Genomic DNA, 15,299 nt, shown 5'->3' on the forward strand with positions numbered 1-15,299 from the left:
GAGGTTCTAGAGCAAAGAAAAAATTCCAGAAGTTAGGTTAGAATGGATAGAATCCATTCAAATTCCATGAAGCCATAGACTCGACCACACAGTATTTAGCAGCTACTACCCTAAAGAGTGAGTAGGACTTGCAATATAGTATTCTGAGGGTAAAAGATTGAGTATTATAATTAAGAATAGCATACCCAATTAATTTGAATATAATCCAAGGAAAATGAATATTTCATAAAATAGAGAATTTTGAAGTACTCTTGATTAAAAGATTAGAATAGATTGAATTTCAATAGACAATTTGACTTTCCAACATAAAACTCAAAGGAAGCATTAAAAGGTAAATGTGAAAGAGAAATCCTTATGATTGTAGATTCAATAAGATTAAACTTTTGAATTTTTCATAAGGGAATGGTAATCCATGTATCTTTTATGATTTTTATCAATTATAAGCCACTAAAACTGCTAATATAAATTGAATATTTACAAAAATATAAACTGTCCACATATCAAAGTAATCAATACAGAAGAAAAAATGAAGGAAGATAGCTGAGCAATACCAGATCTCAAATTATATTACAAAGAATCATAAAAATATTCTAGTAGTGACTAAGAAATACAATTGTAGATCATGTAGATAGATTGTATTACCATACAATATAATTAACAATTGTAAATTATTATCATCATCTAGAGTTGATAAACCAAAAGACCCACATTTTTTTGGGCAACAGCTTCCATTTGACAAAAATTGCTAGGAAAACAAGAGAAGTTTAACAGAAGTTCAGCATATTCCAATATCTCACAACATATATCATGATAGGATCAAAATGGATAAATGATTTGCCATAAAATGTTCAATTTTAAGTAAATAAGGTGTACACGGAAAAATTAGAGATACCTATTAGATCTATGGATAGAGGAAGTATTTATAATCAAACAAGAGACAGAGAGGATTACAGGAAGTATAGTACATAATTTGAGTGCATGAAATTAAAAGGTTTTTCACACAAGAAAAACTAATAAATGCAAAATTAGAATGAAAATAGGAAATGGGAAAATTTATAAAAACATTTCTCTGTTAAAGGATTAATTTCTCAGATATAGAAAAAACTTAATAAACTTAATAAAATTTAAGACCCATTCCCTAGTTGGTCAAATAATCAAATGATAAAAACAGGTAGTTTTCAGAAAAAGAAATTTAAGCTATCAATAGTCACATTTAAAATGATCTAGCTTTTCTGCGTTGCCCAGAAGAGGGGTCCATACGGCGTTGTTCACGGTTTCCGTCGTAACTTTCAAGGGAAACTTTCACAATGTCGGGAGCCCTGGATGTCTTGCAGATGAAGGAGGAGGATGTCCTCAAATTCCTCCCTGCGGGCACCCATTTGGGTGGCACCAATTTGGACTTCCAGATGGAACAGTATATCTACAAAAGGAAGAGTGATGGCATCTATATCATTAATTTGAAAAGAACTTGGGAAAAGCTTCTGCTGGCAGCTTGTGCCATTGTTGCCATTGAAAATCCAGCTGATGTTAGTGTCATCTCATCCAGAAACACTGGCCAGAGAGCTGTTCTGAAATTTGCTGCTGCCACTGGCGCCACACCTATTGCTCAACGCTTCACCCCGGGCACCTTCACTAACCAGATCCAGGCAGCTTTCAGGAAGCCTTGCCTCTTGGTAGTCACTGATCCTCGCGCAGATCATCAACCTTTGACTGAAGCATCCTATGTTAACCTTCCAACCATTGCACTGTGCAACACAGACTCCCCATTTCACTATGTGGACATTGCCATTCCATGTAACAAGGGAGCTCACTCAGTGGGTCTGATGTGGTGGATGCTGGCCCAAGAAGTCCTGTGGATGCGTGGTACAATCTCCCGTGAGCACCCATGGGAGGTCATGCCTGATCTTTATTTCTACAGAGATCCAGAGGTGATTGAAAAGGAAGAGCAGGACGCAGCTGAGAAGGCAGTGACAAAGGAGGAATTTCAGGGTGATTGGACTGCACCTGCCCCAGAATTCACTGCTGCTCAGCCAGAGGTGGCTGATTGGTCTGAGGGCGTCCAGGTTCCATCTGTGCCCATTCAGCAGGTCCCTACTGAAGGTTGGAGTGCTCAGCCGGCTACTAAGAACTGCTCTGCAGCTCCTACTGCTTAGGCCACTGAATGGGTAGGAACTACCACAGAGTGGTCCTAAGTTTTACCCAGATGCTCTAATCGTGTTGGAAAAATACGGTTGGAAAATAAACATTGGTTTCTTAACAAAATAAATAAATAAATAAATAAATAAAATGATCTAAATATCTATTGATTAGAGAAACACAAATTGAAACAACTCTGAGGTACCACCTCATAAGATTAAGATTGGCTAACATAGAAATATTAGTCATTAGAATAATAGAATTATTATTAGTTATTAGACTAAAAGAATAAAGTGAACAGTGTTCAAGGAATGTGGAAGCATTGGTTCACTAATGTACAATTGACGAAATTCCTGAACTAGTCCTACCATTCAGGAAAACAATTTAAAATTACTCCTAAAAGGTTATAAAACCATATATAACCAATGATCCAAAAATACAGCTAATAAGTCCATATCCCAGAGAGATCAAATAAAAGGGGAAATGAATCTGTCACTTGTAAAATATTTATAGCAGCTCTTTTGTGATGGCAAAGAATTGCAAATCAAAGGAATGCCTGTCAATTGGGGAACTGCCAAGGGAGCTGTAGTATATTATTGCAAAGGAATACTATTATGCTCTAAGAAATAAGGAGCAGGGATTTTCAGAAAAGAATTGGGAAAACATGAACTGATGCAAAGTCAAAATAACAGTACCAGGAGACTTTGTATACAGTATCAGCACTGTAAGGGTGATCAACTGTGAAAGACATAGTAATGCTGATCAACACAATGATGCAAAACAATTCCAAATAACATAAGATAAAAAAGGTTATCCAACTCTAGAGAGAGAACTGAGGAACTCTGAATGCAGATTAAAACATACTTCTATTTGCTTTATTTCTTTTTATTTTATTTTGTTTCTATTTTCTTTTGCAACAGGGACAAACATGGAAATGTATAATGTATATGAAAATACTTACTCTAAGAGATGAGGGAGGGAGATATTTTGGAATTCAAAATTTTATAAACATTATCATTAAGAATGCTTTGACTGTAATTGGGAAAAATTTAATTATATAAATGAAAATAATTTACAAAACAAAAGGTAACCTAAGTGGTAATATGAAATTGGCAAACAAGTACCCACTTCTCTACACTTGAAAAAACATCAGAAGTGGTATTAAGAGCAAATAGGAAAGAGAATAGACAATCCCAAACATTTCAAAGGATAACAGAGAACACTTTAGGAGCAGAATCTCTAAGATCTGGCAATTGATTAGATATGTAGGTGAGTGAGAAAGAATTGTCAGGGTTAAATTCAGGGATGTAATTCAGAATAACTGAAATGATGTTGGTGCCTTAATGAGAAATGGAGATTTAGAGAGAGGAAATTTTTTTTCTATGAAGAATGGGATACAACTTGTTTTGATCATGTTGAGTTTAAGATATACCTGAGATTGTCTACTGTAAATAACTACTAGGCAGATTGTAACATATGGAGTTGAAAAGAGAGATGGATACTGATTAAAAATAATCATAATAACAATATAATAACTAACTTTTATATAGCATTTTAAAATTTAAAAGATAGATTAAATGTGTATTAATCTGAACATCATCTCATTAGAGATGATAATTAAATATTTAATTAATGATAGTATCTTCCAGAGGATTTTTGAAGAGAGAAATAAGAAAATCTATCACTCAGTCCTTCCATGAATAGGTGAGGAAGCATAGATATTTACACAACAAAGGAAAGTGAGTAGTAGTAAAATTTGAATATCAAAAAAGGCAGTATCTCAAAAGGAGGGGAAAGTACCTAAGAGGAGAAAATATTAACAATTTTAAGAACTAAAAAGATGTCAAGCAGGAAGGGAAACAAGGAAGAATTAAAAAATGTGGCAAACCAATAAATTTGGATAAATTTCAATGGAATAATGAGAGATGATTGTAAATTGTTTGAAAAGGGAATGAGAGATGATTATATAATAGTACTAACAATAAGCAGCTTTTTCTAGGAGGGTTTTGAAAGAAAGGGTATCTTTTTTTTAGGATGATGGATTGAAGAGAAAACTGAAAAATTCTTTTAAAATATTATCTGTTTAAGACAATGGGGTTATGTGATTTGCCCAAGGACACATAGCTAGGCAATTATTAAATGCCTGAGGACAAATTTGATCTCAGATCCTCCTCACTCCAGGGCCAGTGCTCTATCCATTGTACCACCTAGCTGCCCCCCCTCCAACTGAAGAATTTTTAATGGGAAAGTTCTGAGAATGTTGGTAAGTAGGAAGGAAAGAATGGAAAACAGATAATACCACTTTTTAAAAAAGTGATGATTAAGTTCTCAGAAAAAAGTGTGGAGAGATAAGGATGAATACAAAAATAGATAATGTGACATAGCCGAGAAAAGGACCATTTAGTCTTTTAAAATTAAAGCAAAGGAGTAGAGACTGGGAATGATATTGAGGTAAAGACTGGAAATAGCAAATAGAGGGAGCTTGGGAAACATTTCCTAGTTTTTTCAATGATGTCTGAAGGAAACTTCTCTAGTGAGAAGATGGAGATGGGGAATGCTTTGGGTAACATAAAGAGAAAATCACTGGATTATAGATTCTGTGCTAGAAAGGATTTTAATGCCCTTTCTTCATACTTACAGATGGGTATTCTGAATCAGCTTTGGTTTCTTATTTTTGACTCAAAAAACTGAAGCACCTTTTAGTTAATAACAATTCCCAGGATCACATTATTTCTAAAGTGTGAGGCAGGATTCCATCACTGGTCTTTCTAACTCAGACTTCAGGACATTATTCTCTAATACCATATCACTTATTGAGGACAAAGTTTGAAACATACTCTGTTAAAAAAGTAGGACTAAGAAACAATCAAGGAACAGGGAAAATGATTGGTGTTTGAGAACTCAGTGGGCAATGAATGTCTCAGATGTAGTGTAGATGACATGCAGATAATGAAAATTTTAGAGTCGAAAAGATTCAGATTCAAATTTTCTTCTGCCACTTGTTAAATATATATTCTTGAGTAGCCCACTTAAATACTTAGTTCCTTATGTAACTCTTAACTATCATAAGTGACAGACATACAATGGAGGAACCTCTAAACTAAGAGCTCCTAATTCTGATGAAATCAAAGGCACCCTACCCAAATAAAAGAAAACAAATAAATGACAACAAATACATACAAACAATTATTAGACTGAAATCTACTTGGTCCATGCAAATTCCCCAAAATATTACCAAGTGAATAATTGATATATGATTTTTGATGTTGTTGTCTTCTCCTTTAAGTGTTTTCAGAAATGTATTTTAAACATTGAAATTATGTTTATTTGTATAAGTCTAAAATGCTAAACTCTAAGTAATCCTAGACAAATATAGGAGAAGTATTAAAAATAAAATAGCACAGATTAAGAATTTAGGCAAAAAAACCACTTACTAAGTATTTATTCTTAAAGAAAGAAAAAGATATTAAAATCAGTTTCAATAAAATACAATTCTTAAGAATTATGTGATAGCTATTCATAATCATTTTATACCCATACTCTCTGGCAAAATATGCTCCTTTCAACTGTCCTAAGAGAAATGCAATTCTCAAGAGTTACATGGTTTTTCTCCCTGTGTAGGTAAATGAGCAATATTATCTTATTGGCTAAGATTTTTTCCCCATTTCATTTACTTTTTTATGCAACTCGAGTCTTATATATGAAGAAAAAATGTTCTGTTCAATTGTAATCTTTTATTACATAAGTCATGAAGGTCATCTGTTTTGTTTAAAAACCATCTTTGACCTAAAAGAGATATGCTGAATTTTGCAGAGTAGTTGAGACATGGTTGCAATCAAGCTCCTTTGCTTTCTAGAATATGATGTTCAATACTCTCTGATTCATTTATGTTGAAACTGGTGTTCCTGCAAAATACTGTCTTCAGCTCCCTGCTATTGAAATTGCTTCTTTTGACTTTTTGTAACATTTTTCTCCTTTAACCAAAAATTCCTGAAATTTGGTTAAAATATTCATCAGAGGTTTAATTTTGGAATCTCTAATTGAAGTTGAATAATGGATTCTTTCAAGAACTAGTTTTATCTTCTTGTCTTAGGGAATTCGGACAACGTTCCCTGCTAATATCCTGGATGATAATGTTCATGTTCTTTTATTGATCATGGCATTCAGGTAGACAAAAAATTCACTAAATTATCTCTTCTGGATCTATTATTATCCATGTCAGACATTTTTCCTAAGTGGTACCTTACATTTTCTTCTCTTTTTTTCAGTCTTTTAGTTTTGTTTAAAGGATTTTGGTGAATCATAGAGCCATTAGTTACCATTTGTAAAATTCTAATTTTCTGGTTTTATTTTCTTCAGTTAACTTTCACATTTCCTTTTTCATCTGGCCAATTTTACATTTAATGATAAATTTTTTCCTAAGTCAATTTTTCAGAATTCTTTTGCATGATTCTCATTTCCTTTTCTCAATTTTTTTGTGATTTCTTCTTTGGTTTTTAAAATCAGTTTGGAGCTTTTGCAAGAGAACTTTATAGATTTGAGATCAATCATAATCTCCTTTGAAGTTTCATTTGTAAACATTTAATTACTGATTTTCTTGTCAGCATTTTTATCTTTGTTGTCAGAATATCATCATATGGTTGCTACTCTTCTGGGTTTCTTTTGCTAATATTGAAAATTTGACTTTGCTTTGGGGGTATGGGGGTACAATCCTGTTGTGCTTAGGAATTGGGTCTAGTCATTGTTTTTCCTCTCTGGGATATCAGATGTTCATAGTTGCTCCCTGAATTACAGTAACCCAACCCAGTTCCATCTGTTGCACCAGCATTCCTGGGCTCTAACTTTGCCTTCTGAACTGGGGTTGGGTTCCTCTCAACTGGGCTTCTGTACCACTGGCCTACTGAGTTAGACCTGAGCAGTGTTGTGACTAAGAGCTTCCCATTAAATTCCCAGCTTTCCCAACTATGCTAGGCTATTTTCCCTAATTAACCATTTGAAATGAATCTGTCCCAGAATTCTTTCAAGATATCTTGAGCAGAAAAGCTGTTTCACTTTGTTTTGTTGGGGTTCTGTCTCTTATGGGTTTGTTTAGAGGCTTCATTTAAAGCTGTTTCAGAAAAAAAAAAAAACAGGAACTCCCTAGCTTCACTCAATAATCTTCCTTCCACACAATAAATTAAAAATCCCCAAATGAATACCAATTAGAAATACAGAAAACCAAAGGAAAAATTAATAACATTGAAAGTAAGAAGACTAAGAACTAATAAATAAAACTAAGATGTGATTTTATGAAAAACAAACAAAATAAGTAAATTTGAAAAGGGTGAATTCACCACCAATGAGGAAGAAATTAAAATAATAATTTGGAGTCATTTTGTTCAACTGTCTGCAAATTAATCTGACATTTTAAATGAAATGAATGAGTATTTGTAAAATTTCTCGAGTAACAGAAGTGGAAAAATATTTAATTAATTTCATATAAAAACATTAAAAAGCAATTCCAATCCTATATGAACTATTTGTAAAACAAAATAGGAGGCAAAGAATGAGTTCTTTAAAATTCATTTCATGACACCAACGTGACAATGATACCTAAATCAGGAAAACTCAAAAGAAAGGAAATAATAGTACAATTTCCCTAGTGAATATTGATGCAAAAATACAAATAAAAAGTTTAAATTTTCTTCATTTTTTGGGGGGAGAGGGGCAAAAAGTTTTTTTAAGTATTGCTGTAGTTAGCAGAAACTAATGAAAACAAAGAGTAAAGGCAGCTGAAAGCCACTGATCTCCTAAACTAGTGAGCAATCGCTGCAGCGGTGTCAATAGCTTAAGTTGTCAAGAGTGGATGAACAATAAGGAATGGTATAGGAGCATGAGAAGCTATCTGGAGGACTATGCTCCCCAAGAAAATTCTAGCATCACAGGAACACTAACCAGTCAATTGGGGAATGAGTGAGCTTTTAAAGGAGCAGCAAGATGAGGTAATTAGGTAATTGTTGAAGGAGGCAGTAACTCAGAGAACAGAGATGAGGTAATTGGGGATATATAGATGAGAAGTTCTAGGCCAAAAACTTAATCCTTTCAAGCTAAGCCTCTATTGTTTTATTGATATATGATTGTTTGTCCCTGGGGTCAGGGACTAAAACTTCATTGATTTCATCTTATATCTTGAACAACTGAATTGTGGGTGGAAGATAATTTAATATAAGGTATGTGGTCAGAGCAGAAGGAACATATTAATTAAAGAACATATTTCTCTATTTTATTCCTCACTCAAACAATTTAGGTCCAAATTCATTTGGGAGTATAGACAAAGGTTCTTCTACTGAAGCTACTTCTAGCTAAAAGGAGAGCATAGAGATGTCCTTGCCTAGCAGGTCCCAATTAAGGAGGAGCTGAGGTACATCTGGAAATCAGCTGAGTCGGCATTCTGAAAATGTTGGTTCCAGAATTGTGTAGAGGTTGATAGCCAGCTAAAGTCACTATTTGGAAATACACTGCTTCTAATCTAGGGGAAATGAATCTTATAAGAAGATTAATTTAGCAGAAATCAAAACAAATATGATTAGGAATGGGATAAGTATAGGAACCACAAGAGGAAAAAAATTCAGGAACCCCTTTAGAGTAGGGACCTGGGGAAGAATAACATTGCAGAAAACTAGGGAATAAATATCATATTCCATGATCCCTACAAAGTTTGGAGTCAGCTGGTAATTGAATCAGTGTATCTAATATCTTGAAGTGGTTCGTTTCCAGGTCTTTCAGTATGTAGAGGAATTAAATGAAGTCTTCTTAAAATGACAAGCAGTATCTACCTAAAACCATTGGCCAGCATTATATGCAATGGGAACAGACTAGAAGCAATCCCAATAAGATCAAAAGTAAAACAAAGAAGGCTATTATCACAACTATTCTTCAATATTGCATTAGAAATATTTACTTTAGCAATAAGAAAAGAAAAATAAATTGAAGGAATTAGAATAAATAATGAGGGAGCAAAACTTTGCAGTTGATAAGATGCTATACATAGAGAACCCTAGAAAATCAGCTAAAAACCTACTTGATACAATTAACAAATTTGGCAAGGTAGCAGGATGTAAAATATACCTAAATCATCAGTATTTTAAACTACCATCAAATTTCAACAAAAAAAGATAGAAGTAGAAATTACAAGAAAAGTAATTGTTGATAAATAAGTTATTGAGAATCAACACACCAAGACAAATTTACGTGAATAATGAATATATGAACACAATTAAAAAAATTTTCTTATAAAATCAAATCCAAAAACCTGGAATAATATCAATACCTCATGCATAGTTTGTCCTAATATAATAAGATGAGAATTCTGCCTCAATTATTTAAATTTAATTTTAAAATTACTTAAATTTATTGAGTATAATACCAATCAAACTATTTTATTCAGTTAGACAAAAATAGTAACAAAAATTGTATGGAGAAATCAAAGATAAATTATATCAAGGAATTAATGAAAAAATGTAAAAGAAGGTGACCTTGTATCAGATCTAATATAATATTTTATAAAACAGCAGTTATCAAAACTGTTTGATACTGACTAAGAAATAGACTGGTGGATCAGTAGAATAGATTAGGTACAAAATGAACAGTAGTAAATGACTATAGTAATGTACAATTTGATAAAAATCAAAGCTACATTCTTCTGGGTTAAGAATTTACTATCTGGCAAAAACTGGATGATAATATGGCAACAATTAGATATAGACCAAGATCTCAAATCAAAATAAGGTATAAATGGGCACAGGATTAAACCAAAAAAGTGATACAATAAGTCAATTAGAAGAACAAGGAATAATCTTTAATAATCTTTCCTGTCATGTCTATAGAGGGGGGAGGAATTTGTGGCCAAACAAGAGACAGAGAATTTTATAAAAAAGGATAATGAATAATTTTACTATGTTAAATTTTAAATTCTTTCCACAAATAAAACAAAGATTAGAAGGAAAGCAGAAAACTGGTAAAACTTTAACAGGCAATATTTTGAAAAATTTATTTCTCAATACATTCTAGAAAGTGATAAGTAAGTGACTAGAGGAATCTTTTGTTTGACAAACCGAAGGACATTAGCTTCTGGGATAAGATCACATTTTCCAGAAAAATTCTTGGGAAAATTAGAAATAAGTAGTACAAACACTAGAATAAATTCATATCTTATACCCTATATCAAAATAAGATCAAAATGGTTACAGGATTTAGACATAGAGGGAGAAACTAATCCTGGGGTAAATTAATCTTATAAGATAAATCAGGCAGGAACCAAAAATAGCACAAGACAAATGATTAGGAATGGGATAAGTTTAGGAGTCACAAAGGGAAAAAAGCCAGGAACATCCCTAGGGAAGGGAACTGGGGAAGAATAACATTTGGGAAAAAAATAGGGATTAAATTAGCAGATCAATAAATACTCTATCAGATCTATGGAAAGGGGAGAAATTTAAGAGCAAAGAAGAAACAGAGTATGTTATAAATTGCAATACTGATAATTTTAACTATATTTTATTCAAAAGTTTTTGAACTAATAAAAACAATGTTACCAAGGTTAGAAAAACAGAAAATTGGGGAATATTTTTCATAGCTAGAAGTTATGATAAAGGTTCCATTCCTAAAATATATAGTGAACTGAATCAAATTTATAAGGTAACAAGTCATTCACCAATTGAAAAATGCTCAAAGGATATGAACAGGCAATTGTGAACAATTAAATTATAACTATATAAATGTAAAAATGCTCCAAATCATTACTGATTAGAGAAATACCAATTAAAATAACCATGAGGTACCTACCTCATACGTATCAGGCTAAGATGACAAAAAAGGAAAAATGATCAATGTTGGGGAGGTTGTGGAAACACTGTGACATTACTGCACTGGAGGAGTTATGAACTAATTCAACTATTCTGGAGAGCCATGTAGAATTATGCCCAAAGAAAAATAAAACTGCTCATACTTCTGACTCAGTAATGTTAATATTAGATCTATATCCAGAAGAAATCATAAAAAGTGGGAAAAGTTCTTTGCGTTCCAAAATATTCATTACAATTCTTTTGGAAGAGACAAAGAATTAAAAATTGAGGGAATGTTCATCAATTGAGGAATGGCTAAACAAGTTATGGTAAATGAACACTGTGGAATATTATTGTTCTATAAGAAATCATAAATGGTTGCATTGACTTACAAGATCTGTGGCTGAATGAAGGGAGTAGAACCAAGAGAACCATATATTCATTAAAAACAACATTGTGAACTGATCAGCTTTGAAGGAAGCAGCTCCTACGCACATTTCAGAGAGCTAGGACAACCCTGGAGAAATTGTTATGGGCAACATCATCTACATCCAGATGAAGAAAAAGACAAACAAAACAAAGAAACAAAAACTACAGAAACTGAATGAATATTTTGTTCATTTTTGAAAATTTTCTCTTTTGTTTTCCCATGCTTTTTTTCCCCCCATTAGCACTAATACCTCATACAGAAAACACTAATATATAAGCATGTTGAACACAAATGTGCATGTATAACATTCACTAGACTGTTCATTACTGAAGGGAGGGGTTTGGGAAGGAAGGGTGGAAGAAAATTGTGCAACATAAATATGCAAGAGGATAAATGTTGAAACATTTTCATAATATGTAACTAGAAAAATAGAATAAAATATCAATAAGAAAAAAGATAATATGAATATGAGTTGTATTTTGTCAAAGTTTTTTTTAGCATCTATTGAAATCATCATATGATTTCTGCTGGTTTAGCTATTGTTTATGGCACATTATCCTAGTAATAACTTGTAATCTCTTAGCAAATATTTTATTTAAGAGTTTTACATCAGTGTTCATTAGGGATATGGTGCTATAATTTTTTTCTGTTTTGATGCTTCCTGTTTTAGGTATCAGCACCACATTAAAGTCATAAAAGAACAATTAATTTTTCCTTAAATGTTTAGAAGAATACACATGTAAATTCATCTGGACCTAGAGACCTTTTCTTAGGGAATTTATAAATGGTTTCTTCAATTTCTTTTTTTCTGAAATAGGCTTTTCTAAGTATTTTATTAACTCTGTTAATATAGTTAGTTTATATTTTTGTAAATATTCATCCATTTCACTTGGGTTTGTCAAATTTATTGACCTGCAGTTGAGTAAAGACCTCTGAATTATTTCTTTAATTTCCTTTTCATTGGAGGTTAGTTCACCCTTTTCATTTTTGAAACTGCTAATTTGTCATTCTTCTTTCCATTTTTTAAAATCAAATTAACCAGAGGTTTTTCTATTTTATTGTTCTTTCCCTGAAACAAATCATTAGTTTTATTTATTAGATCAATGGCTTTCTGGCTAAGCTTTCCTTTGATTTTCTGAATTTCTAATTTAGTATTTAATTGGGGATCTTTAATTTAGGACTAGCTTTTTAGTTGCATATTCAATTCATCCATTCCTCATTCTCTATTTTATTCATATAAGCAATTAAAGATATAAGATTTTTCCTAAAAAGTGCTCTAGTTAAATTCTATAAATTTTATTATAATATCTCATTATTAGCATCATTTTCTTAGAGGAAATGTTTATTTCTGGTATTTGTTTTAATTGACTCTTTCTTCAAATTAAATTATATTAGGTTTCAATTAATTTTTGTCTATCTTTCAATAGCCCTTTATTACATATAATTTTTCTTGCTTCATGATCTGAAAAATAAACATTTATTATTTATATCTTTCTTACAATTTTGGTATAGGTGTCATTAGAATACCAGAATACTGAAAAGAATAAACCAGAGAATAAGGTATATTCTTTCCAATCCCCATTCAGTTTTCTACAGGGGTCTATCATATCTAAGTTTCCTAAGAATTTATTCATCTTCTTAACTTCCTTCTTGTTTATTTTGTGTTTAGATTTTTCAAATTCTGAGAAAGGGAATGTAAGGTCCTTATTATTAAAGTTTTGCTACTTATGTCTCCTTGTAATTCCGTTTGTTTCTTCTCTAAGAATTTGGATGCTACACCACTTTGTGTATATATGCTTAATAATGATATAACTTCATTGTCTATGGTGCCTCAGAAGGTGTAGTTTGCTTCCTTATCCCTATAACGAGATCTATTTTTGCTTTTGTTTTTTCTGAGGTCAAGATTGCTAATGCTGATTTTTTTTCAATAACTTCTTTTGTAGCATAATATATTTTTCTGTAGCTTTTTACCATATCCCTCCATTTATCTCTGCTTCAAATTTGTTCTTGTAAACAACATAATATAGATTTCTGTTTTTTAATCCATTCTATCCACTTCCTTTTGCTGGGACAATTCATCCCATTCACATTTACAGTTAAAATTGCTATTTCATATTTCCCTCCTTGCTGTCTTCCCCATTCATACTTTTCGCTTTTCTTTTCTCTTATTCCTCCTCACCAATATTTTGCTCATTTTTCCCTTTAAATTTCTTTTAACTTTTAACTTTTAACCTTCAATCTTCTCCTTTCTTTCTCTATGTGCCACCCCCCCCACTTCACTGTAGGCTCAGATAGATTTTCAAACCCAGTTGGGAATGTAAATTATTCCTACTCTGGGCTAAATTTATTAGTATTCCCCCACCCCTCTTTTCCTCTTCTACAATAGGTTTTGTGCCTTTTCACCCAGAGTAATTTATGTACTATTGCCTAGTCTTCTACAAGTATAGGTCCGTTTTTAATTTTTTGTTAGTTTTAACCCTCTCTTGTACTTACAACCCCTTTGTCAGCACAAATTCCTTCTATCTGTCCTAATAGAAGTACTTTTCTCAAATTCTGATTGATTGAATAATTGATTGATTAATTGTTAAGCAGCTGTGCCTCATAATCACTAAGTATTCTCCCCTCTTCCATCTCATTAGAAATATACTTCTCAAGAATCATCAGTCACATCAGATTATAATGATTTTATACCTTATCCCCCTTTCAGGCACCCTCCATGGACACACAATCCTCATGAGTCAAAGCATCATGCAAAGTCAAATCATTTCATGAACCATTAATGCCCTGGCCCCCAGCACACTCCTTCCCATTGTAATAGAAGTGTCAAGCAAATCACAATCTTTTCATGAAGTTTTCATGTTCAATCTCTTTAAGCACACTCCTTCCATGTCTGTAGTACTCTGGCCATAGATTAATGACCATGCCCAACCAAGGTACATGGTATACTCTATCCCTCTGTCCTTTTAGAACCCCTACCTTGGTACTAAAACCCTCATTAATTAGAGTATGAATTAAGGCAAAATGACTTCCTAATCTATTTATATTCAAGCCTTCTAAATCTGCTCCCACCCTTAGCCCCTATTGTATTACAATCTCCTTAAAGTATCTAGCAAAGTAAAATAGCATTTGATTTAATTATGAAGAACCTTTTAAATACTCTATGTACTGATACACCCTGAAGGTCTCTCCTAAGATCTTTAGCATTGATTACAAGGCATGGGAGACACCTGCAAGATTAGCAAAAGGAGAATTTTGAAATATTTATGTAACTTCCAAAATTATGATTTTATTTTTAATATTTTCAGAATTTAACTTATATATTTTTCAACAACATATATAATTTTCAACAATCATTTTTATCCCTTCTTTGCCTTCCCCCTTCCCTTGAAAAAGACCAATCTAATATAGGCTTTATATAATTATATATATAATATTCACAATAATAATTATATATAATCATATATATAATTATATAAAACACTTTCATATTAATCATATTGTGATTAATATAAAAATGAGAAGGAAATACCATAAAAATAAAACTAATTTTAACAATTGAAAATAGTAAGCTTTTGGTCTTCATGGGGACTCTTCAGTTTCTTCTAAGAATGTGGATAGTGTTTTCCCTCATTAGACCTTTAGAATTATCTTGGATTATTGTGCTGCTGGAAAGACCAAATCCATTCTAGATGATCATCACATATTGTTGCTGTGAATATGTGCAATGTACTTCTGGTTCTGCACATTTCACTCAGTTTCAGTTGATACAAGCCTTACTAGGCTTTTATAAAGTCTATACCATTCATGATTTCTCACTGAACATTCATATACCACAATTTGTTCAGTCATTTCACAGTTAATGGGAATGCCTTCAATTGTCAATTCTTTTCCACAACAAAAAACCTGTTATT

The 15,299-nt window shown here is 32.3% G+C and overlaps 1 pseudogene; it reads left to right on the plus strand.

Annotated features, from left to right (window-relative positions):
* The first annotated feature begins 1,249 nt into the window (after nt 1-1,249).
* LOC141489413 (small ribosomal subunit protein uS2 pseudogene) lies at nt 1,250-2,153 on the plus strand (annotated as a pseudogene).
* The last annotated feature ends 13,146 nt before the right edge of the window (nt 2,154-15,299 follow it).

Source organism: Macrotis lagotis, chromosome 5, assembly GCF_037893015.1.
Source record: "Macrotis lagotis isolate mMagLag1 chromosome 5, bilby.v1.9.chrom.fasta, whole genome shotgun sequence".
Classification (NCBI taxonomy): Eukaryota; Metazoa; Chordata; class Mammalia; order Peramelemorphia; family Peramelidae; genus Macrotis; species Macrotis lagotis.